We start from the raw sequence: 19,229 nt of genomic DNA, 5'->3' as shown, positions 1-19,229 counted from the left end.
TCTGTGAGTATTTCAGTCAGCTGGATAGTGGGTTCCTCAGGCAAGCCTAGTGGTAGCAAGCCAAAGAATTTCAGGATACTAGTTCAAAAAGGCCTTCTCACACCACAGCGCTTCACTGGGTTGCAAGAATAAGTTTGAAGATTTAGGCATTGCAGAAAGTCAATAGTTCTCTACTGTTTGCAAGAGTCTTGGCATCTGGATCTGGAATGATGTTAAAGCTGCATGTAGAATGCTGGATCAGAGTGCTTCGCCGTAATCAGGAAGGTCAGTGGATCAGTGAGTCCCTATGTGTTGTCAGTTGTCTCTATTTATCCTTTCAAATGACATCACAAAAAGGGTGTATGGGTCGGCTTAGCTAAACTTGCCCCTGTGAGCTGGGATTGGGTGAAAACTTCATCTGCGCCTTGCATTTGAGTGATTGGATCGAGGCTGGATGATGTCACATTTTATGGTTTGCTTTACAGTTCTTAGAAACCTCCCCTTAGCTTCTGGTCTCAAAATCGGATTTTATAATAAATACACATTGGTCACTTTTACACAAATCACACACAAAATGCCATATTTTATGTAGCATCTGTTCCTCAAAATCCTGCAGCTGTGGGGTCTTGTTTCAACTTTCTACAGAATTTTGTCCTTTTTGCTATGAACACAATTTTCAAACTTTATGCAAATTTCCACAAATGTGTGTGTTTAACATAGGAATGTGTGTGTAAATTTTCACAATTCTAGGATTAGTACATTTCACATAAAACCACATATATTGCCATTTCTGTCCTGAACATGTTACACGGTTCTGCCACCTCTTAAAACATGCAGCCATATATCGACTAACAGATATGTCCTTGGTAAATTTTTCACCATTTTGAATCACAAGTTATGAGTCTTTAAAAATTATTCTTTGTTCATGCTTAACAGCAAATGGTACGTCCCTTTTTCTCCCCCTTGCATCCAGGAGCATTCCCCTCCCTGTTTGTTCCTTCCAGGAGCCATTTACAACCCTCTCACTCCTCCGTTTCCTGGGCTGAAGGGCCTACTATTGTTCATTCTCTTTCTGTAGACAAGAGTCTGGGTTACCACACAATTATTGTTGCATCAAACCTAAACACATTACTTTCTCAGCTTTAACTCTGTGGGATAAAAGGCAACTGAGATCTGTATTCTTTTTAGCCACAATCCTTTTTATGTTTGCTGATCCGGCAGACTTTTTTTTAGTTTAGATCACTTTAAAGTTTCATCAGTAACTCATCTAACAGCTGTCATTCAGGCAGCCCAGGGTACTGCACCCAGATTCTGACAGGGGCTGTCAGTTTACAGACAATCCAGTTTTTCTGAAGAATGTTTTTCTCTTCTCATTAGGCCTTTGTATGTTCGCAATGCTTCATTAGATTACATGACTTTTAGCACTGAGCAAGATTTTGGATGTTGAGAAGTGTTGTGTTATATGCATTTTGGAGTTTTTAGCACAAAGCAAATGTCATTTATAGGCACCTTTTGAAGTTTCATTTGCAAAGCGCTGCTTCTGTCTCTTCACTCTGTTTGCTGGTCAAGGAGCCCACTGGCACATTTTCCGCAGGGTGTGCTCTATTCCACCACGTATGCACCATGGGTGGCAGGTTGTGCATCCCTCTTTTTGTGTGCTGAAGCACGCGGTTTTTGTAGGTTTTTGGCACGCAGAAGGGTTTTGCCATCATTGTTGCAGTTTTTTTCACCATAACTGGCAGGGTGTTGCTGCATAGCACAGAAAAATGGGTGAATACATCCCACAAATGCACTTCCCTTGCGTGCTTCATGCTGGCAATGGTTTGTGTACGATAACTAGAGTCAGGTGAGTTTGTTGGCACGCACACAGCTCCCAGGCTAGGTTAGTGGCTAGCAGAGTGGGTTTTTGCTGAGCACCAAGCTTCCAGGCAAAATTAGTAGATAGCAAAACACCAGCCCAGCAAGCACTGCTGACAAATGTTTCTCTCCAGCACCAAATCATGAGTGTCAAACTGCCAAGACACTTTCCATGCACTTCACATTAAGTACTTAAGCACTAACCACATCTATGGCAAATAAGAGGAGCCCTGGTGCAAACTGGCAGTCCAAACCTAGCTGTGTAAAATGCATTCAACATTTATCATGGGATTAATGATTAATAGCACAAGACCTAACAGGTGTGATAATTACCTTTACTCAACATGGTATTAGGATCATCTCACATTACCTACACTTAATGGACACCAATTTCATCTGAAACAGCAGGCACAACAGAGCTGAAACACCCATTAGAACACTTGGTGGCAACCAGGACTAACAATCAGTAGCATCATCTCAACCAAGCCAAATCAACATGCCCCATGTGTCATACGTATACCACTTTCATCATGAAATGCACCATGCTGCCTCCTTATTCCATGCACCCTAACTTTATTTTCAACATGGTAACTAGCAGGATATCAAATCTCTCCTAGCAGGCACACAATCTGGCCAGAGAGAGGAAGCAAGAGGCACTTCTGCTGGCCTATTTGCTTCTGTAACCACCACCGCTGCATTGGGCACCACCACCCCATCTTCTGCTGCAGAACACAATAAAGGCAGCCAAAGCACCACTTAAGAAAAGAAACCAGCTGGTAGCTGATTGGCTCGGATACCACTACCAACAACAACAATCATTCTTACAACACTCTCTCAATTGCTGCATCTACCACCACCACTAGCCTTCCTGCCAGCACACTGTCATTAGCTGTGGCTACCACCACCATCCTGCCATCCACCACACCTGCAGCCCTCACAGGACAAGGCTGCAGTGTTAAGCAACACAGGTGCGCAGGAGACGCTGCCTGATTATACATAGCATGCTTTGCTACGTCCATGCTTCTGTGCCTATAAGAACCGAGATTCGGACCCTCTGCAGCAATTCCCTCAAAAGCCTAGGCCGCAGTGTTGAGCGACAAAGGTGCACAGGAGATACTGCCCGATTATACGCGGCACACTTCGCTACATCCACGCTTCCATGCCTATAAGAACCAAGGTTTGGATACTCTGCGGCAAAGCCCTCGCAGGACAAGACCGAAGTGTTGAGTGAAGCGGGGGTTTGGTGATTATGGGGTAGTGGCACAGATTATGAGTGCGGACGACCTCACCCTCCAGTCTGCGGCCACAAGGAAAGAAGGTGCACGGAGAGTTAGCTTCTCCACACTCCATGCAAACCCCTGACCTTGTGCCCCTTCAAACTCTTCAATTTGTGTTGCTCCCCCTGCAACTGATCCTCACACCCCCTTTACCGCCAATGTGCTTGCGTCTCCCCTTCTTGCATTCACTCCTTCACAACTTAGGCTGTGTGCGCTCCTCGCAACTTCAGGACATATGCGCTCCCTCGCAACTTGGCCATGTGCGTTTCCTTGCTTCTCTAGCTGCGTGCACTTCCTCTCATATTACGTCCCCGCATCCAGCTTGCATGCGTGCGCTCCCTCGTAACTTGGCCGTGTGTGCTCCTTTGCTTTTCTAGACACATGCGCTCCCTCGCATCGATGGTCCCCAGAACCCTCCTTGCATGCATGCCCTCCCTCGCAACTTGCCCGCGTGCACTCCTCTAGCCACGTGCACTCCCTTGCATCATTGGTCACCGCATCCTGTTCCATTCCCCCTAGAGTTCTCTCCTTCCTGTCGCATCTTAGCCCTTCCCTTCTTCGATCTATTGTGTACTGTTTTTGACATTGTGTTGCGCTCCACTGCATTAATTCTTCCTGTTGTGGTCTGTGCCTTGTGATGTTCTCTATGGTTTTTGATGTTGTTGTATGATATGATTAGTTATTTATAACGCGCTTAATAAACAGAGGTTTCTAAGTGCAGACCCGGGGATCGAACCTGCGGTGCTCCGTGACATCTTGCTTCCAAAGCGAGCACGTTGCCCCTGAGCTATCCTCCCAAGACTATCCTCCCTGTGTTGTTCTCTATGATCTGTGGCAATACATTGCATAGCCTGCATTCTTCACTTCTAGGTTCCTGTTCAGCTCTGTGTTTTATTTATTTATTTCATTTTTTGCCAGCACCCAAACCCGTAATTATCACGGCGCTGGTAGCTTAGGAAAATGTGAAGAATATGGTACATACAGACAGTAAATGTTACAGATACAGGGGACCAAGGGGTGCCACAAATAGGTTAGTCGTATTTGTTAAACAGACAGTTTTTAGCAGTTTTCTGAAGATGAGGTAGGATTCCTGCTCTTGGATGTGGGGAGGTAGGGCATTCCATAGGTTGGGGGCAATGACTGTGAAACAGATGCCCCCTGCTCTTTTTTTTGAGAATCTCGGGATGGCTAGTGACAAGGTGGATGCGGAGCATAAGTAGGGGAGTTTGGTTCTTTTGCAAATGCGTTGGGCGAGGAAAGAGGGTGCAGTATTATGGATGCATCTGTGTGTAAGGGAGAAAATCTCTTACACACACTTATAGAGGTTCCCTTTAAGGCTCCTTTGCCGACTCCATTCTCACCTTCTGCTGCTTCTCAGGGCACATTTTACTTATGCATTGCTGGTGGTTCTGTATTGCAACTAATTTGTAGGTCATTGTTCTTGTTCTTTGCCGTGCAGCCCTCCCCTGTGCACCCCCCCTTTCTTCCCCACGACCCCTACAGTGCTCTCTGTCTCATCTATTTTCTCTAACTGCTTTTCTTTCGACTATCCTATCCCTCTCACTGAGTCTGGAAGGAAGAAGCTCAAAAGGGATATCCTGGTCTCCAGCCCAGGCCTACCTACAGCAGTGCTTCCTCCAGACAGACCCTTACCAACATACTCTTTGTTGTTCCCTCTCCAGGCCTATGGACCCCCCATATGCTCTCTGTTCTCTCTACTTTTTCATCTTCTGCCATTCATGATGGCACCCGGTGGGAATCCCTCCTGGCACCCCTACACTAATCTAAGACCATCATTAATGTCTACTTAAATGTCAGTGTCTTGGACCAGGGGCCTCAGGCCAATCTCCTCCTTTCTGATAAATACTTCCTGCACCTTATCAACTTCCTTTCCTCCCCTGCTAACCCTTCTTACCCCTCTGACGCTTCTCTGCCGGGTCCTTCCTCAGCCTCCTCACTGGCACCTTCTTCTGCTTCTCTCAGCACCTTGTTGCCTCCCTCCTCTGCCACCCCTCTTGCACTTTCTTTTTCCCCTCTTACAACCCTGCCTTTTCTTCCTTCCTCCTCTGCCCATCCTCAGGCATCTCGAACACTTCTGCAGGGCATACCTCTGGCCTGTACCCCTCCATAGAAGTCCTTCAAATGTGGCAACCTGCTCCACATCGCTACTCTCAACTCTCGTACAGCTGGCAAACATTTATCTGACATCTTCCGTCTCTTGGAAGAGTTTGATTTGGATGTACTCGGTCTTACCAAGACTTGGTTCACGGCCAGCTCTGTCACAAGTTTTGACACAGTGGGGGTGTAGCCTTGATTTTCCTGGAGCTGATCCCTGCTTCTATGATTTCAATGCAGGGCTACTCCTCCTTTCAATGCCTGGTCTGTAGGCTCTCTATCTCTCCTGGCCTCTATCTCACTGTGGCCGCTATTTACAGGTCACCTGGCCAGCTCCCCCTCCCCTTCTCTGAGTGGGCTGACCTCTCCTCTTACCTTCTTGCCTCTTCGTCTCAACTTCTCCTCTTCAGAGACCAGAACATCCACCTGGATGCTACCAGCCCTTCTTTGGGACTCTTCCATAACCTCTCTCTCTCTCTTTCTCTATTCTTCCTTCTGGCCCAACTCACTCTGCAGGGCACATCCTGGATTTTTTGATCACCTCAGACCTCTCCTTCTCTAACCCTCTCACCACTCCTCTCTCTTCTTAGAGTGATCACTTTCTCCTTTCCTCCTACCTCTCTCTCTCTGCCCCTCAGGTCAAGTCGACTTTAGCACTGCCACCTACCTTCTCGGTCATCCGACCCATGAAGCGTGTGTACAACTCTTGGTATGATTCTGACCTCGCCACCCTTAAATGACGCAAGTGTAGGGCAGCAGAGAGGAAGTGGAGGGCATCAGGCTTTCCCCAATACCTCTTATCAAATAGAGATCAACAAATTCCAAAGCTCCCATATGTTTGGTTGAACCACAATCCTCTATCTTGTTAAATGTCTTGTGTTTGTGTGTTGGTATGTGCTTTACAAATGTCTTAAGCTTTCCCATAGAGTGCTGCCACCAAAACCTGCTCCACAGCATTTCCAGAAAATCACATGTGCCATTGTGAAGGTGACACTAGTATTTATGATACATTCCAAGCCAACTGCCATTCTAGAAACATGGGAGTTGTAGTTTCCCTGGACTTTCTATTCAATAAATTAAGGCTGCCGAATTAATAATTCATATCAAGTCAAATCATCAATCATTCCCCAATTCTGGTACACTCTGCCTGGTACTCACTTTTTTGATCTTGCCATCTCACTTGCAATTAATAACTTTAACTCCTCTCAACCTATTCTCATTACAAATAACTACTGCTCATACTATAGATGTCTCAACTTTCAAGTTAATTCCAAGCTGCACGCTTCTCCTTGACCTTGTTTGGATGGACCCCTTTGCGCTGGTGTTCTTGGCTTCAGGCGGCAGGTGGAATCTTCCTGGGTTTGTGAGAATAATGTACTCCCTCATTAAACAGGGACATGCACCTGAACCAGTGGTTTCCGATCTAGTACTCAGTCCTTATACACCCTATTAACTAGGTAGCAAAGGCACTCCCACATGATATTAGAATCCATGAGCTCCCTTACAGGTACTCAGTAACACAGTAGGGGGAAGTTGGAGATTGACTGTAGCTGTAGGTAGTTTCTGCAGCTGTGAGTACTTTTAGAAAGCGGACATGAAAGGTTGGGCATTTCATTAGGAATTTATACAGTTTTACAGTGCGTGCCACAAGCCTGATCTTGAACATGATCCTATAGAGTCTGGTGTGTTGGGACAAACTCCTAGGTATGCCAGAGGGCCAGTAGGAGTTCACAGACTCTCGAAGGCCCAACACCTTCCACAGGACAAACAGAGGACTCAGTCATTGATAAGTTCAAACTGCGGTTTATTACAGACAAAACCAACAGGGATCAGCACAGGGACAGAAGAAATCCTTGGACATCTCAACTTCTCCTGACTCGCAGGCCAGTTTTGTATACTAATTACACCAGAGTGACGTTACAACCTGGATCCTTCTCCAGAAAACCTCTCGGACCACTGGATTGGGTACTGAGTAATATTCCACCTATAGTGGACACTATACATGTTAGTCTACTGGCCCTCGCATGCCAGAGTCACTATCTATAACAATGTTGCAATGTGAGAGTCTTGCCATTGGTTCTTACCCGTTGCTACTCACCCCTCGGATACTGAATTGTGGTTGGCTAGAGCTGACATCCCCAGGCCTTGGATCTACAAAAGTTCTGAGGTCTTGGTGTACCTTTTCAAGGTAATAAGAATGACTATGTGTCTGCATTATAATTTATGTGTACCACCTCAGTCTATGAGAGTGAGAGTGCTCGTTTGCTCGGTGCAACACTTGTCTCACATTGTAACATCTTTGTTACGGTCTTCTGTCTGGTAGTGTGAGATCGTCTCTCTTTCCCAGCGCAAGTCGCTGTCCATTGTCTGCGTTGGCGGGTCACGTGTTCGGAGACTATGGGCCGTATCATCACTCCAGCGGTAGCCGTGCACGTAAAAATGGCAGGCTGCCGCCAGAGTCATGATTTTTTCCTGGCAATGGGGAATCACTGGGGTCCGTGCCACCAGGCGCTGGAAAAAGTAACTCCCCATTCCCATTCTAGTCCCATATGACTCAATGGGAATGGGGAGGATGGAGGCACCAGCAATTCTGCAACAGTGTCGGTGCATCCGTCAAATTCTGCGGGCGAGTGCCGTTACATCTGCCAGGTCAGACCTGGAGGGCGGGAGGGTACCCGCCCGCAGAACTCGGACTGTGCCGGTCCGGTAACAATGGTGCCGGTAGCTTACCGGCAACATTGTTACCGCGACCGGCACACTCCTAATGAGGCCCTATGATTTGGAGCTGGGCAGCTCTGGATTATGAGGAATTATTCATGTTTACTGCAGCTAGTGCTACTGTTGTTCAGGGAATGGAATGTTATCCGTATCTTGTGGCCTTGGCAGCGGATCCTCACACGTTTTGCTCTTTGTTCAGCCTGAATTCAGCTCTGCTCGGCTCTTGCTGAGAGGCCTGTGGGGTGCTGTAATTTTCCTAAACCATTATAATGCAGTTTTTACAATGTTTGTGCTTTACTACATTCTCCATAGGTTAGTCACACTTGGTTCTGTCAGGTCCCAGAGGTGCTCAGGCAGTTTCATAAGGTTATTTGCATGTAAGCATCTGCAAGCTTTGCTCAGGACCTCATAATAACAAACAATGACAATATGTTGATGTGTCTGTCCTCTAACTATAGAACTGTACGCTCATGCTCTTCATGTATTCAGGTGTGTATTTATGTCCCGGAGTGCGGATGGCACGTGTGCTTCATGTCTAATACTGCTAAATTGTGGTGTCTCTAACGATGTCAACAACATGGCTTCTTGGCGCTTTAATTGAAACTGTCGATTGAGGTATCTGTGGTTGCAGCCTGGGGTTCCTTGTCCACTCTGGGGTAGATTTGTACCACAGATGGCCTGTAAGGCTGGCTGAGGGGGTACCTCTCGACATACTTGTCAACCATCGGTCTGTTGGGAATTTGCCTGAAATAGATTGGGTGATTGCGATGTTTCCTGGTCTTCTTTTGTGTCATGTATTTCATAGGGGGAGGAGGAGGGTGTAGGCTTCCCCATCCCTCTTCAAGGGCTTTTCAGTTTCAGATTTTGAGACATCTGGAAGTTGTCGGCATTTCTTCTTTGACCCACATAAGCCTTGTAATGGGTTTTCTTCTTCATGAGAGACCGTTTACCTTGTCAGAGAGAAGAACATGGCTGTTTCTTTAGGTCCTGAATGGCTGTCACCAGAAAGCATTGAAACAAATTAGTGATAACTTCCCTAGGATGTAAACATTCTTGGGGTTCATGAGCAATGCCTGTGGACTAAATACATACCCTGAAATTCTAGAGATGTAGTGTGGATTTAGTACTTGCTCAATTAGGCGAACCAGTGATTTTCCAACAATTTAATTGTGGGATACATTGACCCACTCAGCAGAATTCCCATCCATAACCAAGCTGCACTTCTGCAGTTAACAGCAAAATGGCTGCGCTGGCTCCTTTGAGCCCCACTGCCTCGCATCACAACTGTGTTTTGCAGCTACAAAAGGATGGCTGCACTGTTTTGCCAAGTACCATTGGGCATGTTAGAACAGGGAGCATCCTGAGAAAGGCTACCAGGGTGTGTTTTTGTGTGTACTAAAGAAGCAAAGTGAAAAGCTGTGCTGCTTTGCTGCTAGCCCAAAGTTTCCCATTGAAAAAGGGAAATATTTTGCATTTAAAATGATGCCGCTCTGATGCTCTTTTCATCTGTTCTACATTACTCTGCTTTTATCAGTGAGGCCCTGCCATGCCCATCCATGTTCAGATTGGTCTCCAGCAGAAGAGAGCATTATCCCTGAATAACAGGCTGTGTCAGACCAGATCCAGGATTTCAGATGACCTTTGTCTTGAACAGATTGCTGTATAAGTGAAACTGACCAGAGCTGCAAAACAATGCTGGGAAATCAGATGGAACAGAAAACCTTTTGAAAGGGACAGCACAGCAGACTTCACCATGTGTTAAAATGCGCTTTTGCAAATAAGGTAAAATGCCTGTTTTAAAAGTGTAGCGTTGAAAGAAGGCCCTGTCTTGGCCTAGCAATGAAAAGGGGGTTTTGCTGGGAAACATATATGGGATGTTTTATTTCAACAGGCTTGCTGCTGATCCAGAACAAAATGAAATAAAATAAAGAATTAAAGGCATTGGCTGTACTGGAAAATGAGCCAAACAGGGTTCTACTATGGCTCAATGGACAGTTGGGGATTGGGGGCTTCCCCCAACAGGAGCCACAAGGGATTTCTGGGACACCTACATGTTAACTGTTGCCTTTTGAAACTTTGAATGACCAAGAGAAAGAAATATCACACACTCGTCAGACTTCTGTCTGGGTTTCAGCTTGAGACAATAGATCTGTAACACCTACATGCGACTTTTGGAAGTGACAACCACCAGTCACTCAAACTGGGGAAACTCCAGGGCAGCTCTGGGCTAAACCGGCATTTGGTGATAGCCTGCAGAAAAAAATGGTCCAAGTTGGGGGACAAAGGCCATCCCATTTTGGCTCCAAAGACTAGTTTATTAATAAAACTTTGAGACTTTTATCTATGCAATTGGACAATGCAAAAATGCGATAGTTTCACAATCTAGATGCAATTTTGGTGGCTTTAATTCAAGACATGGTAGCCTTCACTGGCATATAATGGACAGAAATGGTGGAGAATTGGATATTCTGAGGAAAGTGTACATAGTGCCACTTTGAAATTCAATATTAACATGCCTTATGATAATATGTACACATGTATAAAGTTGTAGAATTTTAGGTATAACATTTCTCAATGAAAAAGATGAAAAATTATTAGACGGAAAAACAAGGTCCTACAAACTTGAGAGTTGGACTGCCATGCTCTGTGTGAAATATGTAATCTGCTTATGGCCCTCATTACGACCCTGGCGCAATTCGGAAAACGATGGCGGAAATGCAATACCGCCATCGAATAGCGCTCGGTGCGACTATGACCCGTCACCGCAAAGTACGAAGCCATTAGCGACACCGTAGTGAACGCCAACGCTAACTGCACCAAGCACGCGCGCGCGCGCCATGCCAAACCGTAAAAACCACCATGGCACAAGGGTACGCTAATTCCGACCCTAGCGGACATGTACCTAACGCCATCAAGCATGGCGGAATGTACCATTCCGCCATGGTGAGAAGTACGGCATCGCGAATCAACCGTAAACGGCCCCACTGAGTGCCTGTACACCGCTCCCTGCCCACAAAGTACAACTCCCCGTAGGTGCAATGAAGTCACAATGCAACCATTGAAATGTACAAGTCACCCATGCATGCCAACAAACAAATGAAACACAAGAGGGGCCAATGGGAGCTGCAGGGCACAGATGGCACGAATACAGAAGCCATCCCAATGGACATGACCACAGTCCCCCACCAAGAAACGCACGCAAACACAGGCACCTGTGACCAGCAATATTCCGAAAATCACATCATTCCACCAGTCCACCTGGCTGACCGGCATCTGTTACACAAAACCCAATCCCCCGCCCCTGATCATGACAACATTCAAACAGTCATATTGGCAGCCCCCATCCCTGACCTCACGGGCTTCGTAGGCAAACGCGCCCAGTACAGTACCACGCAACTAAACTCCGAAGCTGGAACCCAATGCAGATCTCCTCACAATACATCGCTCCCCAAATAGGAATATGCCACATCACTTGCAAAGAAGAACGCTACACGGGCCAAATCAGAATAGAAATTTAATGCACAACAAAATCACCAAGCCCATACAGCCATCAGGCCATGAACTCCAAAACACATTTCACCATTGTGGGCTGCATCCGCAAGAAATGACCAGCCACTACTTGTGTGACGCCCTGTTCCATCATGGTACACAGAGCCACATTCACGTACGAAAAGGCAACATGGAAGCGCACACAACCGCAGGGCCGTCCCAATGGGGAGGCACTAGTCCAGCTGAAAGGCCGAAATGTTGCTCCGAGCCACCAGTACTGCGTAAGGGCATGTGGCCCATTGGCGATCGTCCCATAAGATCGTAATGCTGCTCCACTGATTAACACGAAGCAGCAGGTGTCGGGAGTAAAACCCATCTGCAGGAGTGGCATACAGATGGCAGTGGCAAAAGGGGAGGAGATACCTGTCAACCAAAAGAAAAGAAAAAGAACAGAATGGCCATCAGAACTACATTCGAACAACTCACTTCAATGATCACACTAAATCCACAGCCATATGCATGCTAGCCCACTCCAAAGGTTCATCACCACCCAAAAACCACTTGCGACTCATAACTATCTATATCGAGGTGTAAACACCATCACAAACGAGTGTACCTGTGCATGCGTCTGTCAAAACAGAATCCATCAGATGGGATTGGTAACGTGCATGGACACAAGTGTCTGAGGGCGCGTCGAGACAGGGAGGGCTCAACAAGGCCAGATAGACGATGGTCCCACTATGGCAGCCCTGCATCACATAGCGTAGGGGAGGCGGATAGATTCCAAGAAGCCCTGTACATGGCAAACTCTGTATCAAATCACCTGCCCATGCATCCATTCATCATTCCCTCATCCCGGGATTAAAACGCCTGAATATTTACTCACATAACATTAGAAATATCCATTGAGTCTGTGCGTTATGCAGCCTGCAAAATCCACAGTGCCCCAGCCCGTAATTCTAGTGTTGTGAAGTAACATATATTTGGGAACGTCCGGCCTCATCGCCCACGTCGCTATTGCGCATCCCAAACCATTCATATCAATCATTGCATCCTCGCCATGGCCCCTGTCCCAAGGACATTGAACAATAGTACGTTATATTTGCAGTCAGACCTGTGGGCATTTCCTCGCCGCTAGCTGAAAACCGAAAGCGCCGCCCTTCGAATTCCTCATTTGCAACATCACGTCGAAGAGGCATCTGTGGCCGTTTGAAATCACTAATTAATCCATCGAGTGCGGCTGTGTGTGAAAATGGCAACTGCCTTCACCCACAAATGGGACGCCCCGCCCGTCGTTGCAACTCGGTACAGTGATGCATGAGGGCCCACCGTTACTCGAGTACTACGTTCCACTGACCCTTCACAAGTCTGTTCGCGACTGCACAGATAGTATGTGAAACAATGGGACCACAGCAGAATGAACATATCAACCAATGTTACACGGCCATCGGGTACAAATACATGATTGCAATAGCAAGATGCCATTCCCCGAATTGCAGCGTTGTGTGCGGGACGTGCTCGGCCAAAGGGGAGAGCAGTTTGCACAGGTGGAATGAATCACCACAGGTGGAGGCCATACAGCCTGAAAACACATAAATTGCACACCCAGTCTCCTCCCACAACCACACCGAAATGCTACCGGCAGGACTCGCGATGTTGGCCCTGGGGGACATGATAGCACTGCAAGTACTCCAACTCCAAGAAGAAGACGAACACCAACTACAACCGGCCGCACGGAGGAGACGCAGGAGGAGGAGGAGGGCAAGGCAGGGCCAGCAAGGGCCGCCAGCACAGCCACTACCACCACGCAGGCAGCCCGCAATCCCACGCCTCCGAGCACATCCGTTCAACCTCACTGATGAGCAGATCCACACCCTCTACCGTCTGGACCGGGACACCATAGCCGCCATTGTGGACATGACACAGGCTGACCTTGTCAGCATGATAGATAGCCCAACCGCCATCCCACCCCTACTGAAGGTGGTGTCTGTACTCCACTTCCTGGCCACAGGCACCTACCAGCACACAGTCGGACAGTTGCATGGCATTTCTCAGCCACTGTTCTCACAGACACTATTGCAAGTGCTCGATGCCCTCCTGCAGCACGCAGACGACTACATCTCCCTACCACGCTCAGAGCAGGAAATTACCAACACAAAAGTGGGATTCCATGCACTTGCCGGCATACCGGGTTGCATTGGTGCCATCGACTGCACCCATGTGGAATTGGTCGTCCCACATGCCATGGAGGCCCAGTACCGCAACCGAAAACAATTTCATTCTCTGAATGTACAAATGGTGTGTGACTCCAACAGGATCATTACACATTGTTGTGCCAGATTCCCTGGATCAACCCATGATTCTATGGTCTTGAGGAACTCTACAATACCACGCTACATGGAGCGACACGCAGGGAACAGATCCTGGCTACTCGGTGAGTCTCATTACATGCATGATAATGTGGGGTATGTGATTCTGCAATGACCTGGCAGGAAGGGGGGGGGTGTGCGTACGTAGCAATGGCATTCCACATTATACGTTTATCGTCCACATACAGGTGATGCTGGATATCCACTGAAGAGATGGCTCCTCACACCAGTCCGGAACCCACGGGACCAGCATGAGGAGGACTACAACCATGCCCACTCACGTACCCGTGTAGTCATTGAACAGGCATTCGGCCTACTGAAGCGTCGTTTCCGCTGCCTCAGCAGGTCTGGCGGGGCACTCCTGTACCGCCATGTGAAGGTTGCAAAGATGGTGATGGCATGTGTCATGCTCCACAACATGTGCGTACGTAGAAATGTGCCCATGCCCCCTGACGCAGAACTGCAAGCACCTGATGATGGTCATGATGAGGGTGGGGATGTGGCAGCACCTCAAGGAGTCTGCGAGGCACCGGAGGGCCGTGACATTCGTCAGCATCTCATTGATGTATGCTTCTAGCACTCACGCCTGGTGGCTGATACATGGACACGGGACTCGTGCGTGTGTGTCTGGGACATGCACAATATGGACTGTACGCCTATGATGGCCTAGTACACAAAGATCAATGTCCACACATCTCATTGGTTGATCGTGCACTGTTTATGGCATATGTGATATCATGTTGTACACCCTATCGACCCGCCACCCAAGTGAGCCCAACACACCCCCTCCACCCTCCTACCTCCCCCCCGAACACCAGTGTCCACAGATGCTCATTGTCAGTGGGCAGTCGCTATTGCAAGCCCCCTCTGCGGGTATCAGGGGCACCCCTGCCTGTGGAGCGCAGGTTCCTCCCAGATCTACGTTGGGGGCTGCCCTGGACGGAACTTGCAACGGATGATGTCTCTGCCTGCTCACGTCCATGCATGTCCCTAAGGGTTTGCGAGAGCTCAGTGAGCACACGGCGCACTGCGGCAAGTTCGGCACATACGTCCTTGGACGTCGCATGCAGTTCCCCCCTCAGGCTCTCGGTGCTTCTCTCCATTTGGACTCCCAGGCTCTCGGTGCTTCTCTCCATTTGTGCCCTTAGTGTCTCTGTACCTCTCTCCATTTCTGCCCTGAGTGTCTCAGTTGATGTTTCTATGTCTGCCTTAGTGCCCCCACATTCATCGGCATGGTCCTTGAGGAGCGTGGCCAGTTGCTGCTGTTGCACGATTAACTGGTCGAGGGACTGTTGCCTCTGCTGGGCCATGGCCATTTGCGGGGGTGTCACAGAGGGGCTGTTGACCTCATGTTGCCTTGCCACAGGGCTTGTGGGGGATGGCCAGTCGTCGTCTTGTGGGTGCCCCTGCGTGGTATCCTCATGTTGTACGGGATGGGACAGACAGGGGGATTGGGACAGGTCATGGATGGATCTGACTTCGACATCCCCGTCTTCTGTGTCGGAGCATGCTGCCATCAATGGGGTGTCACCTATGGTGCTGCTGCCACCAGAGGCAGTGCCTTCTGTGGCATCCGTTGGGGGGACCTGTGGTGGTGGTGGTGTGGACATGCTGGCTGCTGGGGTGCCTGTTGATGTTCCCTCCTCTGTGCTGCCACCTGATTTGTGCTGCTGCCGTGTCTTGATGCGTGCAGCTGAGGTGGAGGGTCTTTGGCCGTTGGTCTTGGCCCTCTTTGCAGGTGTGCTGGTAGGGGTGTCCTGAAGCTCGTCGTTTGGATCGGACCCTGTGGTGGAGTAAAGGAGGGCGAGGGTTATTGATGGGTCTGTGGGAATTGGAATGGCATTGTATCACATGCATTGGGGTGGTACCTGAGGGTGATTTGGGTCGGGGCCTTGGAGGTGCTTTCATTTGTGTGTGGAGTGAGGGTGCAGTTGTTTGGCAGCCTGCAGTTAGGGTGTGCCTGCTGCACGTGTAGTGCGTGTTTTAGGGGTTTTTAATTATTTATGTATTTATTGTGGGTTTTAACGTGCGCTATCAGGCCGATGTGTGTGGACGTTCTCCTGGACATGTGTTTCTGTTGCACTATGTGGACACATGGTACTTCACATGGATGGACTTTGTGGATTTGGCATTGTTTTATCTGGCCCACCTACCTGAATCTTCGGATGTCTGCACTCCTTTCTCCATCCCTCCGACTCCCTCTATGCTCTCCATTCCGATGGTGGAGGCACAGATTTCTTCCCAGGGGGTCAACTTGATGGGTGATTCAGGACCTCCCCCGGTGGCTGTGGCAATGTTGCGGTTGGCAGAGAGTATGCTGCGGACGCGTATCCGCAGGTCGTCCCATCGCTTTCGGCATTGCTGTGGGGTGCGGGGTGCGGTTCCCACCGCACTTACCCGCTGTGCCACCAGAGCCCATATGGCCTTCTTGTTTGCAAGTGCCGTCCTGGTCATTTGTGTGCAGAAGACGACGGCAGCATTCTCCTGGAGGGTCTCCGTTAGCACGGTGAGTTCCTCACGGGAGAAGTGGACCTGCCGCTTGCGGTCGCACGCTTTCTTCGCTACTTTTCCCATTTTTCTTGGTTTCGCTAGGGTGAATGACGGGTTGGGGTGTGTCTCAGGGTAGTGTTTTTAGTGGTTGTGTGGTTTTAGTGGTTTTATAGGTGTACGGCGGGATGTTTCCCGTTCCGGGCCCATGTTTTTACTTCCGTTTCCGTATATTTACGGTCACCGTACTTTCCGGTAGGCGCACACTGCGGTGTCCGCTGTGATGGGTGGCGGTATTGCACCTAGGGCGCCGTACGGCGGCGGTGTGGGCCGTTTTGGGGTCATTTCCGCCATCGCGGACTTTGCACTTCCGCCATGCCGTGGTGCTCGTGCCCGATGGGTCGGAATGGGCCGCACTTTGCTCCTTCGTGCAATGGCGGAAACGCTATTTACGCTGTGGCGGTCCGGTCAGTCACTTTCCGCCAGGTTCGTAATGAGGGTAATTTGTAAAAGTGACACAACTGTAAAAATGTGTGATTTTTGTTAAGATTGATTTTTGGCAAAAAGGACTGTGGGATGGCTTTGCAACTCATAAAACACAACTCCCTAAACTGAGACCCCTCCTTGAGGAGGCGACCAACACAGAGTGGCCTATCCGGTTCTTGGGCGTAGGTTAGCTTAGTTCTGCCCAACCATAAATTCTGTGATGTCACCCATTTTATAAATAAGAGAAGCTGATACACACTCTGGACACTATCTCCTGAATTTCCAGCGCCTGTGTATCCAAACATTCCAGGTCCACCTTTGCAAGATTCCAGACCCTACTGCCAGCCCAAAGCATTGCTGGTCCTATCCCAGTAAGGCCATTGATCCAGAAACCCCACTAAAATCCCAATAACAAAGGGGAAAATCTGTGGTACCCTTTGGGAAGTATCCTGTGACCAGACTGGCTTTTTGCCCACTGCCTGCATGCCCGCTATATTCTTGCCATCCAGTGACCAGACTTGACCAGCTGTTTGCTGTCAGGAGAGCCGCCTCGCTGTGACCAGAACCTTTTGAGTCCAGAACCTGGTTGACTGACTCAAATCCCAAATTCAAGCGCGATTGTGAGTGTTTCCCCATCCCATAACAACGCATAGTCGACCCCATCTTGATACTTTGTCCTTGTCCTATTTTCTAAGTAATCCTATTCATACCTTGGTAATTGGTTTCAGACTGTTAGAATTCTCTGTGCACCCTGTCCTTGATCTCCCAGCATTAGCGCCACTTTTCTATTAATTTCTGTCTTGCATAGATCATAAGTCCTTAGTCATATTTTGAATATTTAAATTCCCACATAAAGTTGAACGCGGCATGAAAAGGTTGACGTTGCGAATCAACCTTGGAGCGTACCATGTCGTTCTTCAACAATATAGTCTTGATAGTCTAGTTTAGGTAAAACTTGCCTTTCTTTCCAAACCGATTTTCTCTTTGTAACTGCTTTATGTTACCAAAAACCGAATTTCTTTCACCTTGAAAATCTCATGCAATTCTTTTGCTAGAGTAACTCTATCACTTCTATATAATCCATGTGATATGCATCTATTGCCCAGCCTAAAAATTGCATTCCGATTCTGTGTATTTCACCCGTTTATTTCAAAAATCGTTATGCCTTTTGTTATGCATTGCTTTATAGTTGCTAGTGATATTACATCCCTGATACTGTGATAAAACATATGTACATCATTATTTAACCACACATTTAATTAAATATTTGTCAAAATCCGAGCAATTGCAAAGGGTTTTGAAAAATTGGGTGATTTTCTTTGAATTTAAAATAAAGAAATATTGTGTTACCACCCACCGGCCTGGTTCTGGGTCCATTGTGACCCAGGGTATTTGTAAAAGGGGATGTGAGACGGGTTGGGTATTAGCACGATTCCAATTCATAGAAAATAAAGAAAATGCATTCTAACCGCGCGCTACATCTAAAGCTAAGGGCGAAGGTCCTGGTCCGGTGTGTGACGCCCAATTGGAATCCTTCACAAATTGGGGGCTTGTGCCAGGAATTCGGATTGTTTATTCACCCGTGACAGTTTAACACAGCAGGCTAACCTTCAAGGTAGTGATACTTTGTGTGGTTGGAACACTGTGTTACACTGTAGAAGCACCTCCCCAAAACAAAAATCCTAAGTATCAGTCCTGTGTATAGAATTAAAGATAAAATCAACCCCAAAACTAGACAATAAAAAACAGAATACAGGTTACCCTTACATACATTAATTAATAAAGAAAGAACACTTTCCAAAATGACCACAGTAGGGATCAAGATGGCTAGGGAGCACCTTCTGCACAGGTTATTTGTCAGAGGAGAATGGCAGCAACAAGATGAGGAAGTCTGGGTAGGAGAGATGATGCAACAGGTCAACACCATGGACACGGATGTGTGGCAGGATGGTAGCCTGTTACATCAAGCCTTAAGTGAGTTCTACATGACTCCAAATCTTAAAGAAGAACAGATTAAAATGGTCCGAATCACAGCCTCTGTGTATCACCACATGGGGGTTAAGCAGGCAAAATTTGAGGAAAATAGAACTCTGGCACAAAACCAATCTGAATTATTAACTCAAATTCAGACTGAGCTAAAACTAGTGGAAGAAAAATTGAAAAAGTGCCAAGATTCTGAGATCCAAGTTGAGAACTATATCAAACAGTCAAAAGAGGACTTAGCTCTCCAACAGCAAAATAATGTAGACCAAGAGGCCCAATTAGATGCATTAAAAGTAGAATGTCAGGAAAAGGTTGACTCTCTAGAACAGAGTCAACAGAAGCTGACTCAACAATTAACATATAACCGGGTCTGCTCAGGATTAAATAACCATGCTGCAAGATCAGGTCAAACAGTTGGAAGAGGAGAATCTCAAATTCATTACTAAAGAACTCCACTTCCAAGAGGAAT

The sequence above is a fragment of the Ambystoma mexicanum genome, chromosome 4p (genome assembly GCF_040938575.1).
Source record: "Ambystoma mexicanum isolate Mex_15411 chromosome 4p, UKY_AmexF1_1, whole genome shotgun sequence".
Classification (NCBI taxonomy): domain Eukaryota; kingdom Metazoa; phylum Chordata; class Amphibia; order Caudata; family Ambystomatidae; genus Ambystoma; species Ambystoma mexicanum.
This window is presented reverse-complemented; position numbering follows the sequence as displayed.